Consider the following 17,440-nt stretch of genomic DNA (forward strand, 5'->3'; position numbering starts at 1 on the left):
CTCCCTGCATGCGCCCCTGGCGACAACAAGAGCGAGCTTGGGCAGGTGGCCAGCGCGTGCCCAAATGTGCAGGCCAGGGAGCGACCACCGACAAGAGCTGTAGCTCGGCCCCTGGGGAAGCGAAAGGGGGCTGTCAGCACCCGGCCGCCCTGGGGCACTGCAGGGTCGAGAGAAGGCACAAAGAATTCTGTCCCAAGAGGGAGCAAGCAACACACGGCAGGTGGGTCCACAGAAGGTCTGAAAAAGCATCAGAATCCCCAGCGGGGCTGACAGAAGGTTCCGTGTCTCCTGAAGTCAGTGAGTCAAGATGGGAGACGTCACTGCTACTTCAAGGTGAACACAGCAGCACGGGACTCCAAGGAACATGACAATCGGGGAAACATCAACACATCAGCAGCCAAATATCTCCGTGACCATCCAGTAACCGACCCCAAAACGGGAGGTCTGCAATCCACCTGGCGAGGAATTCAGAACAGTTGTTTTACAGAAGTTCAATGAGCTACAAGAAAACACAGAAAGACAGTTCAATAAATCTGGAGGATAATACAGGGAAAAAATGAGTGGTTTAACAGAGAGACAGAAATCATGAAAAAGAACCTCTAGAAATTGTGGAGCAGAAGAGACAAAGGAAACAAACACAACAGAGAGTGCACCAACATCAGGATGCATGAGGAGGAAAGAATGTGTGAATTATAGGACAGGCCTCTGAAGTTCTCCAGCCCAAGGAAAACAGAAAGGAACAAAAAGAGTGAAGGGGGTAAAGAAAGCCCGTGTGATCCGTGGCACAGGATCAAAGGAAGCAATCTGCGAATTGCCGGAGCCCAGAAGGGGCGGGGAGGAGGAGGGGCAGATCATTTATTCAAGGAAGCAATGGCTGGACCACCCCAAGTCTGGGGAGAGATCCGGGTATTCCAAGTTCATGACGCTCACCAAGTTCACCACACAAACTCCCCTTCAGGAGGCCTTCTCCACACACCTTAGAACAGAACTGGAAAAGCACACACAGAGAATCTTCAAGGCAGCAAGAGAAAAGCCTGCACCTCACAAGGAACCCCCTAAGGCCGCCGATTTCTGGCCCGGAAGGAGCAAGAAGATACGGTTCGAGGCCGAGAGAAACCAAGTGCCCATGAGGATGCGAGCCCACGGCGCTGTCCTTTGGAGATGAAGGGGAGGACACAAACACGACCCCACACAAGCAGAGAGGAGGGGTTCGCGAGCAGCAGACCCGCCTCACAGGAAATCCCCAGACGAGTCGCCGAGCCGCAGGGAAAGGCGCAGCAGGTGGGACTGTGAGTGCGGGCCAGGTCAGGAATCACACTGGCGGCGAGGAGCGCGCGGCCGCCTCAGGCCCCTCACGCCGCCGTGAGGAGGGGTGTCAGCCACCTGACTCTTAAGGTGAAAGGACACAGTACTAAAACTACAGTCATAACCCTTTGTTAATGAACACATGGTATAAGGAGGCGAACTGTGACATAAAACATAAAAACGGGGAGTAAAAGGGTTTTAAAAAGAGTTTTTGTGCACTTCTGAAGTTAACTTATTATCAGCGCAAAATGGACCTTTACCTATAAGGTGTTTTATGTAAGCTTTGTGGTAACCGCAAAGTAAAAACCTGCAGTGGACTCCCAAAACAGAGCGAAGGGAGTCGGCGCACACCCTGCCGGAAACCATGAATTCACAATGGACAGAGCCAGAGAACAGAACAAGAGAACTATGAAAACAGCCAGAAAACAGTAAGACAGTGTTAGTGCCTCCTTACCTGTCAGCAATTACCCTAAATATAAATGGATTAGATTCTCCACTCAAAAGGCACAGAGTTGCCAGATGGATTAAAAAACAAGACCCAGCCATGTGCTTCTGACAAGACTCACTGCAGCTTTACGGATACACTAATTGGCACAAAGGGATGGGAAGAGGTATTCTATGCAAATGGAAAGCAAAGGAGAGCAGAAGAGGCTACTCGTATTAGAGCAGACAAAAGAGACCTTTAGCCAAAACCCGTGATGAGAGACAAAGAAGGTCATGTCACTATTTGCTGAGGAGGGTCAGCCCGTCGGGACGTGAACACAGTAAACACACACGCACCCCAGGTCAGAGCGCCCACACACACCACACAAACACCGACTGGGGAGGAATTTCGCGTCTGGGCCCCCTGCCCTGAAGCTCTATGCACACGGCCCCAAAAGACACCAGGCTCAGTGCTGAGTGCTGTCCTTGAGGAGAAAACCAGGGGCATTTTGTGAACAGGACAGCAGACTCCGAGAGAACCCTCAGAAAACCAAACCTGAGGAGCAGACCCAACAGACTGGGAAGAACTCAGGTTGCAGAAGTCACTCCCAGGAAGGTCCTTGCCTTCCAGCCGTGGCCCTCCCGTTTACGCATCCACCATACATCTGCACGCAATCGAAGCCACGGACACATGTCTATCCCACATTCATCCCACCACACGCTACCCTTGTCTCTCTACACCTGTGTGTTTGTTATGTAGGTTTCAGGGCTCAAGATCACCAGGTGCGCAGGCCTCTCACAGCAGGGCTACCTGGGGGGCGGGGAGCACCAGGAGGTCAGCAAACGTGCCCAGGGAGGGACTGGGCTCTTCGCTGCTGCTCACACAGCAGCCTGGGCACGTGGGTCAGCGAGGGATCCGCCCAGGCCCCCATGCACTCAGGGGAGCCGGGGGGGTTGGGGGGGGAACGTGTAACTGGCCCACGCCCAGGTCTCCAGGCAGGACGGCGGGGCACGTTTCCTACTGGTCAGGAAGAATCTTCCATATTAGCCTCAACTCCACAGCTTCCCACTCAAATGAGCCAAATCCAGTTCCCGCCACTGCCCAGGGACCCAGGCAGGGACAGGCTCTGTCCTCTCCACGCGCAAAGAAGACTCCAGGTCTTCCGAGGGTTTGACGGGACCAGCCTTGTGCACGGGAACCAGCGGCCAGCGCAGCCAGTTTCCCGCCTCGCTCCTCCAGGGCTCGGCACCACCGGGACCACAAGTTCTACGGCGACTTCTGCTCCCCGGCTGTGCCTGAGAATCAGCTGGGAAACTAAGCAACCGATGCAGGGCCAACGCGAGGACCGTCTGAGGAGGGGCCCTGGCGCCAGGGTGTCATAATACGGTCAATGCACCAGTGGCTCTAAGCGGAGGTACCGCTAAGTATCTTTCAAAAGACGTAAGATTCCAAGTTTACGCGCTTTACATTTTATAATCATTTTCTAGGCTACAGGCAGGGGCAACAAAAGAAACTAGTTTAAAAATACACTTTAGGGGCCCCTGGGGGCTCAGTCGGTTGAGCCTCTGACTTCAGCTCAGGTCATGGTCTCACTGTTCGTGGGTTCGAGCCCCGCGTCGGGCTCTGTGCTGACAGCTCGGAGCCTGGAGCTGCTTCAGAGTCTGTGTCTCCCTCTCTCTCTCTGCCCCTCCCCACGTGCTCTCTCTCTCCCTCAAAAATAAAAAATAAACTTTTAAAAGAAAATCAGAAGGGAAGAAGGTGTTACTCTCGCTGTTCCTTCTCCCCGGGTACTGGACACCCAGCGGGACTAACCAGACAACGGCCAGGACGGTGTGAGGACCGGAGACGGGGAAAGGCCGCTGGGACTCAGGGCAACAGCGACACGGGCGCAGCGCAGGGCGCGAGCTCAGAGGCGGGCCACACGCTGCACCTGCCCCCAGCTCTGGCGCTCGCCACTCCCTCGGCCCCAGCCGAGTCCCTTAACCTCCTGATGCCCCCGCCTCGAACCGGGGAGACGGCAGTACCTGCGTCTCACACCCTCTGGGTTAGTATCCAGCTGCTCCCACGGCACAGAAAACACCAAAGAATCAACAGACGTCTTTTTCAAACGACAGCTTATCAAGGAAGTGGTTGTAACTCAACAGCATTTCTACCCACCAATGATGAGAAAACAATTTAAAACAGAGTATTTCTGAGAGCAGAATAACCTCGAGTGCCCAGATACAAATCTACCGAATGTTGGGCACACTCACTACAGAAAAAAATCACAGATGTTCACTGCGAGGCAGCAAAGGCGGCCAAGTACCCAGAGAGACTGCTGCTCATCACATGCCTACTAAGTTCCCAAGCGGGTTTTCACAGTGCTCAGTAGGCTGCTTACAGCGCTGCTATGGGAGTGGGAAGGACCAAAATAGCCAGGTCACCGGATACAAGGCCTCGATAGAAGGCTAATCGAAGCAGAGCGGAACAGGGCAGGGCCGGGGACACAGACCACAGCCTCCAGACTGGCCCACTGCCTCTTTTCTTTGTACAGCCCATAAGCTAAGAACAGCTTTTACAAAATAAACAGTTGAAAACAATACTGAAAGGGTAGTATTTTGTGACACAAGAGAGTTCTAGAAGATTTGCCTTTTGGTATCCATAAATACGATTTTATTGGAGCCTAGCCAGCCTGGTCCGTTTGCGTGTTGATGGCTGCTCTTGCGAGGCTGAGTACCATTGACAGCGTGCGTGGCTCTCACAGCTGAAAATATGTGCTTTCTGACCCCTTCTAGAAAAAGCCAGCTAACCTCTGGAGTACAGGCTCCAGAAAGCGCCGTGGGCACACATACCGTTGACATACGGCTGAGGCAACAGTGCAGAGCTGTGGGGAGCAGATGAAAACCTGGTTATTCATATTGGGGGGAAACTGCACTCTATCTCACAGAACTCTGGAAAATCAACTCCAAGTGGATTAAGGGCTGAAATGTCAAAACAAAGTTTTAATCTTTTAAAAAGAATAAAACATCTTTCGGAGGCACCTGGGTGGCTTATTCGGTTAAGCGTCCGACTTTCGCTTGGGTCATGATCTCGCGGTTCGTGGGTTCGAGCCCTGCATCGGGCTCTGTGCTGACTGCCAGCTCAGAGCCTGGAGCCTATTTCAGAGTCTGTGTCTCCCTCTCTCTCTGACCCTCCCCTGCTCACGCTGTCTCTCTCTCTCCTAGAAATAAATAAAAAATATTAAAAAAAGAAAAAAAAAGAATAAAATATCTTTCAGACCTTAGGGTAGAGAAGGATTTTTTAACTAAGACACAAAAAACACTAAACACAAGAGTGAAGCATGAGGAATTTAACTATATTAAAAGGAAAAACTCGGCCATCAAAAAACACCTAAAAGAAAGTGAAGGGGGAAAGTTCTGAATGATGATTCTCATGGGATTTTACCCCCCATGACTCTCTACCTCTAACATCAACTCTTATTATGCTATTCTTCCATAAAACTGATTTTTCAAAAACTGGTTTAGGGCTTTTGCACTGAGTTCTATAGTGACAGTTATACTCGATTCGATTTGCTTAAGCAGTTTTCTTTCCTACTGGTTGCTGCTAGCTTCATTAAAAACTAAGAGGTAAAATTAATTTCAGTGCATTTTATTTAACTCAATATACCTAAAATATTGTTTCAAGGGGCGCCTGAGGGGGCTCAGTTGGTTAAGTGTCCAACTCTTGATCTCGGCTCAGGTCACAATCTCACAGTGTGTGGGTTCGAGCCCCGCATCGGGCTCTGCGCTGACGGTGCATAGCCTGCTTGGGATTCTCTCTCCCTCTCTGCCCTTGTCCCACTTTGTGCGTACTCGCTCGCACTCTGTCTCTCTCTCTCTCTCGCTAAATAAATAAACTTAAAAATAAATAAATAAATAAATATTGTTTCAACATGTATCCAATATAAAAATTACTAACGAGGGCGCCTGGGGGCTCAGTTGGTTAAGTGTCCAACTCTTGATCTCGGCTCGGGTCATAACCTCACAGCCTGTGAGTTCGAGCCCCGCATCCAGCTCTGCGCTGACAGCCCTCCCCCCCCCGCCCCCGACCCCACCGCACGCATGCTCTTTCTCTCTCTCTCAAGACAAGTAAGCTTAAAAAAATACAATTAAATTTAAATTTAAAAAATTACTAATGAGATATTTTCTACCCTTTTTTCCTAAGTCTTCGAAATCCACTGCGAATTTTATACTAACCACGTGTTCCAGGTCAGACTGGCTGCTTTCCAGGTGCTTCCCCGCCACAGGGGACGGGCGGCCCCGGCACGCGTCAGCACGTGCTCTGCTGGCCTCTCCAGGGGTGTGGGTTTTTCACGTTTGCGTTTCCTAGCTCCCCTGGTAAGCTATGTTTTAGGCAATTTATTTTTTCAAGGATCCAAGAGCCATATTTTGGGGGCCCCACACCGCCTGGGTAGGCCTTTCCTTACTTCTCACCCGGGACGCCGGCCTGACTGGGCAGGACGAACCCGCAGCCACAGCTCCCGCCCCTCCGGGCAGGGAGGGCTGCGGGGCAAACCTAACAGCAAAGGTGACTCTGGCTTTTTTGAAAAGAACCTCTTGTTTCTCACGATATTTCCTTCCTGGAACATGAAAAGCCCTTTACGGGGCAGGCCCATGGCAGGCCGAGCGCTTGCTGTGTGTGAAAGGACCACAGTGCCCCTAAAAGTCCTACTTGGTCTCACATCCCAGCTGGGCCAGAGGTACCATTCTCACCCCGCTGCTCAGAAACCTGTGTTACGGTCCAAGCCGCGACTTCCGCGGTGGCGCCGAAAAGCACGGGCCTGCGCTCAGGCCGTGCAGGGCTCCGCGCAGGAGCCACCGCGTGAGGGGTCGGCGGGGGGCTCCGCGAGGCTGCGGCACCTCCTTACCGGTCCCTCTTCCTGCAGAAGCATCGCGAAAACTCCTACTGTCCTTCCGAACAGTTTTATTTCCTTCTGCCAAGTGCCGCTTCACCTATGATCATTTGTTCTGTTCTGCTCGCCCGTCTCTTCTAACTGGTGTTTAGTTAGCTGAAATCACCGAGTCAGCAAGGTAAGGGTGACTTCCGTCCAGCACCGTGCCGGCCGCAGCAGAGACGCAGGCCTCCACCCGACGACGTTCCACGACGTTCCACTCCCCGGGACAGTGAGCGGCTGGTCTCTTCCTCCTGAACATTCAGTTCTCAAGCCCGTTATGTGGGCCAAGCAAGCGGGCACCTGCACCAGGGAGGAGGCGGGGGAGCGCCACGGGCCGGAGTCAGGACGTCACGCGGGCGAGGGGTGCGAGCGCCAGCACAGGGTGGAGACAGTCCTACTGGGGAAATGGCTAGCCCAGGAGCCGTGAGGAGCCGCCCACGGGGCAGGGGTTGCTGGAGCCCAGTGCGGGTGAAGAGGACACGCACACAGGCCACCAGTAGTAGCAGCAACCGGAGACACAGGATCCATTCACCAAGTCGGTCTATTAAGGACAATGCCAGCCATGTTCCTCATGACCGGAGAAGGGGATTGAGAGTGAAGCAAGGAAACCAGCCTGATCCGCACGGTGTGCACGTATGTACACACGCACGCACACACGCACGCACACAGTTCCTGTGGCTCGGACACCGAGGGGCCCCGAGCGCACAGACAGCAGGCGCCGTTCCCCACCAAGAGGAAGCGGGGGAGGTGGTGGCCCTGCGGCCGGGAGAGTAAGGGAGGGGCCCGGACGTGCTGCGGAGCTGGAAAGCGGGCCAGAACTCCTGAACAGCAGGGCAGACGGCGGGGACACAGCCGCTGACTCGAGGGCCCCCCAGACAAGGCGGACAAGGTCACAGAAACGCAGGGGCGCCCTGCTTCCGGGCTGGGTGCTTCTGTGCAGGGCGCGCCGGGGGCCTGGGTGGCACCGCCCCCCTCCCAGCCCGGGCGCCCCTGCGGCCCTGACGTAGACCGTCCCCGTCTAGCATCTGTCAGGTGCTCAGGGGTGAGGTGAGGCGGGCCATTTGTTCTCAAGCAGTTTGCAGGTGGGGGGCAGGGGGCACGTCTCTGAGCTGCAGCCCATCCAAGCCAAGCTGGCCGCGCGCTGGGACACTGTGGTCCCCGCTGCCACCCACTTGACGCGCAGTCGGAGAAGCCCTTCCTTCCCAGACCAGGGGCGGCTCCACTCGCTGGAGGCTGAGCGCCGAACCCCGACGGCACCAAACAGGAGCCCAGCAGGGGAGACCTGCAAGGACAGCGTGACACGCTCTGTCCGGCCCTGAAAGTTCCCAAATGTGGCCGTACAACTTTAAACAACTGACCTGCTTCTAAATCTGTTTTTCTCCCAAAGATGCTTTTAACACTGTGTGAAACAATGAACTCTATTTGCTTTATTTGTTATAATTACAACCTAATTTTCTATCATCTTTCACTGCAGATGAACTCTACCTGTAGTACGGTAAAGCTTTCATGAGCTACCTGCAAACCCAGTCAGTACCAAAAATATGAATATTTGGACATTACTCTCAAGTTTCAAAACCTAAAGAAGAAAACGTTTAGAATTATCAAGTTTGTAACGGAGCGCATCTGTAAGAGCGAACTTCAGGCCGTGCGTTAACACATAACACACGGTGTATTTTATCTCTCATTTATAAACAACTGAATGTCCGAAATAAACACGTTTGTATTTTATTTTAATATCTTTTTTCCTTGTAAGGGATTTAAGAATATTCTGTGAAACTTAAAGCTTATGTGGAGTATAAGCTTTTTCAATCAGAAAACCTTGATCAGGCTCCAACATGAAAAATTATACGTGCATCACTGCTATGAGTAGGAAATCAAAGTACGTATTTTGGTGTCAAGCATTTCAGTTATTTTTTACCCTAAAAGCTCCCTTGAAACCCACCTCCCAAAGAAGAGGGATAGGGCTGTGCCACTGGCCATGTCCGTCCCTTCTGAGCCCGTGTCACCCAGGTTAGTGGGCCATTTGTCCACCACGCCTGTCCCTGCAGCAGCAGAGTGCTTTGCGGGAAGCTGCGTCTCAGGTCAGAAGTGAACAGGCAGGGACGACACAGAGGTGGGAACCAGGAAAGTAAAAGAAATGCATTTCTCACTTAAAACAATGAGCACAAATGCATATGTTATAGAAAGGACAAAAATAACTAGGAATAAGAAAAAAAATCTCCAGGAAATAAATTTCTTTCTTTAAAGTGAGGCCAAAGAAACATGGAATTTCAGGATTAAAACAGCTCTGGAGGGGCGCCTGGGTGGCTCAGTCGGTTAAGTGTCCAACTTCCACTCAGGTCATGATCTCACAGTCTGTGGGTTCGAGCCCCGCATCGGGCTCCGTGCTGACAGCTCAGAGCCTAGAGCTGCTTCGGATTCTGTGTCTCCCTCCTCTCTCTGCCCCTCCCTTGCTTGTGCTCTGTCTCTGTGTGTCTGTCAATAATAAATAAAAACATAATAAAATAAAATAGCTCTGGAAACAACTGCTTCACCTAAAGCCGAGCTCCACGCACGACAGGGCCTGGGTCCCCACGTGCACAGGGTGCCTGCACACCTGAGGCCCGCCTGCTGTCCCCAAGGAGCCCGTGTGCCCTCCTGAGTGAAGCCCCTGTGTCCAGGAGCCGGAAGACAGCTGGGACGCAGGCCTGGGGCTCCCCGACCCCCCGGGCGCCAGGGTGACATCAGAGGAGGTCACGCGTGGGAACAAGACCCAAGAGGGGAAAGCTCTCCTCACCGCGGTCCCCTGCGGAACCCCAGACAAGCAGAGGCCCCGGGGGCCCGGCCCAGCGACGCGGCTCCCAGCTGAGGAGAACGAAGCCAGACCACGGCAACCGCTGGCCCAGGCGCGGCCTCTCTGTCCTCTCCACGGTCCTTTCCCCTCCAACACCTTCCTGAGGCCTCACTGGTGCCTGTGCGAGTCTTCAGGCCTCTGCGAACCACACAGAACTCTCCAGCAGGCCCGGCCTCCCCGGCCTCCCTGCACTCGCTGGGCGGCCGCCGCCTCTGGAACTGCTCCCTGACCGTCCCGCAGCCGCACTGGGGGCCGCAAAACCTCGCCCACCTCTCAGACTGATCCTTAGCCACTGACTTTTGTCCTGAGGCTACAACTCGAGCCCTCATAGCACCACGGTGACTACGTGTCAACACGGGCACCTGCACTGAGCACCCAACTTTGTCTACAGACTTGGGCTGGGGAGTCAAACTCAAGACTTGTGTACACAGAGCAAATAGGACATTGTCAGGCCCAAACTGACTAAGTCTAAGAAAAGTGATAAATGTAATATGATACAAATGTCAAGTTGACGTTTTGAGTAAAAATAAAAACTTTACTCACGTTACCATTCACTGAGTAAACGTACGCAACAGAAGCTGACAGCCATTCACTTCTGCAATCCAATTTTAAATCACACACGTATATATTTTCAGGTAAAGTACGCTGATACTTTATCCACATGATGACCTTTGTTTATGCAAAGAAGGCCTATTTATTCATGATGATCTTCACAAAGTTCACATACCTGTGACTTTTTAAGGGTTTCTAGACTGTTTTCACAATCTAGAATATATCCGCGGCACGTATCTGAAAATATTTCTAAGTGATAGTGATAATTTGCTGGTGACAATTTAATTTTACATCCAGACTCTAAAATCCACAGGCTGCATACTGCCAGACACTGCCCTACTTGGGAACATAAAACGATGACCTTATTTCCTAAAATAAACAATCAACTCACCCTTTCTGACTAAAGTGAGGGTCAGTGGTTCCCCAGCTTGGCCGCTGAAGTCATAGCACGTGTCCCTTTTGATTCCTTCGCAGCAATTTAAATGGAAACAATATTTCTGTTGTTTCCGATAATACTGGGACCACAAACTTCCAGACTAAAAATATGTTTTATCAGGTGCAGGATTTCAGCTGAGGAGGGATTCTAAAGAGCATTTTGCGGACAGGGTTCAAGTATTTGTGATGAAATTGCACCACCTAGTGACCACAGTAAGAAATCACCTAAAGATCTATTCAGATCGCCAAGCTAAGAGAATAAAACCGAAATCCCGACATTCAGGTAAGAATTCAGGCAACAGTTGGGGCGCCTGGGTGGCTTAGTCGGTTAAGTGTCCGACTTTCGCTTAGGTCATGATCTCGCGGTTCGTGGGTTCGAGCCCCGCATCGGGCTCTGTGCTGACTGCCAGCTCAGAGCCTGGAGCCTGTTTCAGTCTGTGACTCCCTCTCTCTCTGACCCTCCCCTGCTCACGCTGTCTTTCTCTCTGTCTCCTAGAAATAAATAAAAAAAACATTTAAAAAAAAAAACATATTTGAAAAAAAAAAAAAGAATTCAGGCAACAGTCGTTCACTATATATGACTTACTGTACCTAAAATACATGTGCATGATGAGGTCATTTCATCCATCAAGAGTCATCTCAAGGGGCGCCTGGGGGGTTCGGTAGGTTGAGTGTCCAACTTTGGCTCAGGTCATGATTTTGTAGTTCCCCACCCAGTTCATGGGTTCAAACCCCACATCGGGCTCTGCGCTGATGACACAGAGAGCCTGCTTGGGATTCTCAGTCTCCTTCTCTCTCTGTCCCTTCCTCCCTCTCCCCCCCCCCAAAAAAATAAACATTAAAAAAAAAAGAGTCATGTCGAGATACACGTTGCCAAAGAAATGCTTCTTGCGGATCACTATCCATGATCTCTATAGCCAGCGGGTTGCTACATTAGCCTCTCATTACTACTTTCACCGAGAAGGGCAGTAAAATACATACATTCACATCAAAGGAAACACAGACACCAAGTTGACATGTGAACTTATATATGACCTCCAAAAGATGCAGTTTGCGTGGCCAAGAAAAGTGAAGAGAGAGGGGCGCCTGGGGGGCTCAGGTCACAGTCACGGGTTGTGAGTTCGAGCCCTGCTGTCTGTGCTGACAGCTCAGAGCCCGGAGCCTGCCCCGGGGTCTGTGTCTCCCTCTCTCTCTCTCTGCCTCTCCCCCTCCCCCCTCATGCAAGGGCATGCCCGCTCTCTCAAAAATAAACATGAAAAAAAAATTTTTTAGAAAGATGAAGAGAGTGAAATCACAAAAACTTTGAATGAACTAAAAAAGAAATCCACGAAGAGAAATACTCTATTTCAAAATAAAAAATTTGAATGAGAGGTGCCTGGGTGGCTCAGTCAGTTAAGCGTCTGATTCTTGATTGCGGCTCAGGTCAGGATCTCATGGTTCATGAGTTCAAGCCCCACACTGGGCTCGGGGCTGGTGGCAAAGAGCCTCTTGGATTCTCTCTCTCTCTCTCTCTCTCTCTCTCTCTCTCTCCCCTGGCTCTCACTCAAATTGTTGCTCTCAAAATAAATAAATTTAAAAAAATAATTTGAATGAAAAGAAAAATCATCTAAAGTTGACATTCGATTAGAACAGACACAACAGGGAGAAACCTGAGAGAGAAGGTACAAGGAAACAGAAAAGCAGGACGCGGGAAGAACCCTGAGCAAATCCTCCCTCAGAGTGAGGGAGCCGAGTCTGAATGGCCGGATATCACTCTCAGGCATCTTATTTATGAAGTTCAAAAAGCAAGTATTTTTAAAGCATAAGAAACACTAATAAAACTGCTTTTCTGGTTGTTTTTCAAAAACTTCTTCATAAATGTGAAAGGGAAGAAAATGCTGGCATGGGCCAGTATCTTACTATTAACAAAGTTTATATTTCCTCTTGAAAAGAGAACAAGTCGGTCAGGATAATGAAGAAAATGCCCAAAGCGGCCTGATCTGCATATTTATTCTAGAACGTATTATTCAAGTCCATTAGTACCATAAGAAATAGCTTCCCTTCCAGCGCAACTTCAAAGACGGGCTGGAGACATGGCTCGACTACAAGCATTAATTTCCTCAGCACTGCAAACACAAGCCTCCGTCCAAAAAAAAATACAAAGCACCAAGACTAAAGGCACACTACAGTTTATGCAGAAAGCAGAGAAAACATCTACTCTCTGATTTTTGAGTGAGAGAGAAGATGAGCAACTACTATTATGACTACTGCGTATAAACTGGTAATGGCAACAGGCAGATGCGGCCGACACATCCTGAACGTCTGTTCTCACAGCCGCCTGTCTGCAAAACCAGGCGCACTGGAGTCTGGATCCGAAGCGCAGAGGGCAGACGCCCCTTGCAAGCTCTCTGGGACACCCATGAAAACTGCCCTCAGACACGGCCCCAGAGAAAGGCTCAGCTCCAAATAGTCGATATTACACAGACCATGGTCTTTGAATGTGAAATTGTATTAGAAAGTGTCAATAAAAAGACTTTTTAAAAACCCTTATGTTTCAAAGCTATAGAACAGCTTCCTGAACAGCCCACATGATAAAAAATAAATAAAGCATTTCATATTCAAATTAAAAGAATTTATTAAAAATTCGAGATAAACCATGCTTAAAACAAAATGTATAGCCTTAAATATATTTGTTTAAAATGACACAAACTCAGGGGCACCTGGGTGACTCAGTCAGTTAAGTGTCTGACTTCGGCTCAGGTCATGATCTCATGATTCGTGAGCTCAAGCCCCACATTGGGCTATACACAGACACAATGAAGCCTGCTTGGGATTCTCTCTCTCCCTCCCTCTCTGCCCCAAACCTGCTCAAGTGCTCTTATTCTCTCTCTCTCTCTCTCAAAATAAATAAACCTAAAATAGATGAATTAATTAATTTAAAAAATGGCAAAGACTCGGGCACCTGGGTGGTTCAGTCGGTTAAGCGTCTGACTCTTAATTTCAGCACAGGTCATGATCCCAGGGTTGTGGGATTGAGCCCCGAGTCAGGCTCTGCACTGAACATGAAGCCTGCTTAGGATTCTCTCTCCCGCTCCCTCTGCCCCTCTCCCCGACTGATGCGATCTCTCTCTCTCTCTAAAAAAAATAAGTAAAATAAAATAAAATGATAACTAAAAATAAAAGAGCTATGTATTTTACACAAGGACTAAAAATGTAAGTAACCAAAGAAATTAAAAGGAAAATTAAAGAATAGAACTCAATGAAATGAAAACCAAAGTGTATATCTACAAAACCAAAAGTTGATTCTTTGCTGGAGGGTGTCGATTTCAATCACTTCTTTAAAGTCTCAAGGTAAAAAGACACAAAATTTTTGGAAGGAAAGGAAACTTATAACCACAGACGTATTTTTAAAATCATAAAGGCACAGTTGAAACATCTTTATGCCACGACTTTGTAAACCGAGAACGAAACAGCTCCCGGAGAAAGGCTGGAGAAGGCACAGCTNGTTCCAGAAACCCTCGGCCCGAGCCAGGCAGCGGCCTCCTCCGCTGACCCGTGTGCCTTGCAAATATCATTTTCTGAGCACGCCAGGCAGGGAGAAAATTTGGCAAATTCTAGTGTATGCGGAAACCCTGATTTTTAGCTTAGCGCATAGATTCCTGGAATAAAGATTTCACTTCACGGCCCCTTAGTGACAAAGATCTGGCCAGTGTCACAGAAGCGGTGCGCGCAGCTTCCACGAGTCTGGAAGGAAAGGGACATGCTTTTCTCCTCCCCTCCCCTCCTTCCTGCTGACTGGCAGGCAATCCTGGCTGGACCTGGCTCAGCCACCTTGGCCCGTGAGGTGCCCTGGCGCACGGGGGTCACACATGCGGAGGAATGAGGCAGGAGGTGCCTGGGCCACAGCTACCTCCAGACTGACTCAGGAGCTAAAGTACTTTCCACCTCACTGAAGCCACAAGAGCTTTTGATCACTCCTTCACTCACAGGTCAACCTAATCCTAATGATTCAAATATGAATTACCCACAGAAACTCAAAAAGAAAATAGGAAAGCGGAATATACTCACTCAAGAAATGGACTTGGTAAATCAAAAATAAAGGATTTGTTCAAGAGAACAGAAAAGTTACCAATGCTAAGACTTCACTACTAAGAAAAGACCAAGAGAGGGAACCAGCAGTGAAGACAGAATGATCAGCCATTAAGGAAATGTAAATTAAATCACAAAAGCTTAGAAAGCCTGGCCATCCTGAGTGCTGATGAGAGGGGGCCTGGGGAAGCCAGAATTCTCTGCTGTGGTAGAAACGTAAATGGTACAACCACTTCGGAAAACAGCCGGGCAGTTCCTCAAAAAGGTAAAAATACGTTTACCACGTGAGCCAGCAATCTTACTCCTAGGTATTCGCCCAAAGGAACAAAAGTATGTGTCCACACAGGGGCTCGCACGCACGTGAATGGGGTGCTCTTCACCTGACAAAGGGACACACCCACTGGGGGGGTGTATCGTGGACGTACCCACACAATCACAGTGGGTGTATCCCTATGGCGTGCCCACGACCCAGCATGCTGAAAAATGGATAGATCTCCAAGTCACAAGATGGCTGAAAGGAGCCACGTGACCCCACCGATCTACGGCTCTGGGAGTCACACAGAGTGACCAGAGGCAGAGAGAGGAGCAGGTGGCGGGTCCTGGCGGGAAGGCCCGGGGAGAGGCAGCTGGAAGGGGTTCCGAAGGGCACGGGCCACTGTGGAGGGCGATGCACACGTTCACCGTCCTGACTGTGGAGGGCAGAGACACGTGAAAACAGGCGCATTCCATCGGCAGAGTCGATCGGCACAACCACCTTGGGGAATAAGCTGGTATGTGGTGAACTCGAAGCTCTGTGCACGCTCAGCAGCTCTGGGCCTGGGCACACGCACTAGGGCAGGGCTGCACACTCCAGCCGTGGGCTGGGTCCTACTGTTGTGAATAAAGTTTTATTGGAACAGAGGTGCACATATGGTTTCCTGAGGTCCTCGCTAGGGCTGCTTCAGGCTATCAGCAGAGCTGAGAAGTTGCAACAGATTGTAGGGCTCATAAGCCTAAAATATTTGCTACGTGGCCCTTTGCAGAGAACATGTGCTGACTCGTGGTCTCAGAGACACTGGCTCCTGTCTGCCTGGAGACACAGAGGTGTGTTCACAACAATGGAAGGCGGAGTCAACCCGATGTCCACCAATAAAGGAGTTAATAGACGATGGAATACTAGTTATCAGTTAAGATGAATAAGCTAGATCCACAGGTATCAAAACAGAGAGGGTGTGAGAAGCACAGCGCAGCCTGGAGGAAACCCACGAGGCGGCGGGAACGGCTGACAAAGCGCAGCTCCCACAGGCTCATCCCTGAGGCCGCCCTGGGACGATGGGACTGGGGCGAAGGCAGACAGGACATCAGCCTTTCCTGTGTATTTTCATTTTTTATTTAAAAAACTCTAAGAGGTTTGGGGCGCCTGGGTGGCTTAGTCGGTTAAGCGTCCGACTTTCGCTTAGGTCATGATCTCGCGGTTCGTGGGTTCGAGCCCCGCGTCGGGCTCTGTGCTGACTGCCAGCTCAGAGCCTGAAGCCTGTTTCAGTCTGTGACTCCCTCTCTCTCTGACCCTCCCTGCTCACGCTGTCTCTCTCTCTCTCTCTCCTAGAAATAAATAAAACATTAAAAAAAAAAATTTAAAAAAAAAAAAAAAAAAAACTCTAAGAGGTTTTTGGAAGACCAGCCAGTGAAGTGTTAACCTGATGTTTATCAACACACGAAAGAAAACTGAGCAGCTGGCTTTTTCGCTGCCTGTCTGTGATACACAGACTTTGAGACGCTTACTAAACTGTACTTTTTGGGGGCGCCTGGGGGGCTCAGTCGGTTAAGCGTCCGACTTCGGCTCAGGCCATGGTCTCACTGTTCGTGGGTTCGAGCCCCGTGTCGGGCTCTGTGCTGACGGCTCAGAGCCTGGAGCTGCTTCAGAGTCTGTGTCTCCCTCTCTCTCTGCCCCTCCCCACCTTGTACTCTGTCTCTGTCTTTCAAAAAATAAACAAAAATAAGAAGAAAATAAATACTCTGCACTTTTTACTCTTCTGAGAGAAAGCAAGCTCATGTGCACACAGGAGCGGGGCCGGGGCAGAGGGTCCCAAGCAGGCTTCGCGCCCGGCGCACAGCCCAGCAGGGGCTCCGCCCGCAACCTGAGATCAGAACCTGAGCCGCAATCACGTACACTCAACGCCACCCAGGCGCCCAGGACTGACTGCGCTTTTTTAAAGCAGCCAATGTTCACCCAACAGGGACGTCTGTCTCCTTTTATCTTCTGAGGTCAAAACGCCTGCTCTGCCGTGGGCCCTTGCAGGGGAGCCTGAGGCACAGGCCCAGCGTGCTCTGCGTGAAAAGCATGGCTAGGAAACTGGAACCAAGTGAGGCTTCAGAGGTCACCTACAGGGACAGCCTGGAGGGACACACTCCAGTCCCAGGGACACTGCCAGGGGCAGCAGGCATAGGGCCAGGGCACGTTCCGGTTCCACAGCAACGGGGGTGGGCGGCGGCCGAGCCAGCGCTGGGGCCGCCCAGCGCCGCCTCGGCAGCATCACCCCGCGGCGGCCGGGGGCCTCAAATGTCACTCTCAACGAGTCTCCTCACTGGCGGCTCCAGGCCACGTCTGCACGACAAACAAGGACACTTTAGGCAGAATTATCTGCGTGTGTGTTTATGTGTGTAAAACTTACTGGAATTGTTCGCTGCCAGTAAAACTATCCAAAAAATGCCTTTTTGTTAAGAAAACAGTAAGTGAAGCTACACTCTGATGTTTAAAGGGACTGCAAGAGAAACCCAGCCGTCGCTGGGGGCACCGTGCCTGCAGGCAGGCACCCCAGGGTCACACGCCCCGGGGCGGTGGCTGGCGGGAAGCCGTGGGTCCCGACAAAAGCACGTCCCACGGGTAAGCAAGGCGGCTGGGAGGCCCATCCTAACGGCGGGGGGGGGGGAA

The 17,440-nt window shown here is 50.9% G+C and overlaps 1 protein-coding gene across 1 annotated transcript in view; it reads right to left on the reverse strand.

Moving 5' to 3' along the window:
• The window catches only part of TRAF3IP1 (TRAF3 interacting protein 1), a 61,199-nt gene that overhangs the window by 10,027 nt on the left and 33,732 nt on the right, over window positions 1–17,440 (reverse strand). The window lies entirely within an intron of this gene.

Source organism: Crocuta crocuta, unplaced genomic scaffold (genome assembly GCF_008692635.1).
Source record: "Crocuta crocuta isolate KB4526 unplaced genomic scaffold, BGI_CrCroc_1.0 scaffold290, whole genome shotgun sequence".
NCBI lineage: Eukaryota > Metazoa > Chordata > Mammalia > Carnivora > Hyaenidae > Crocuta > Crocuta crocuta.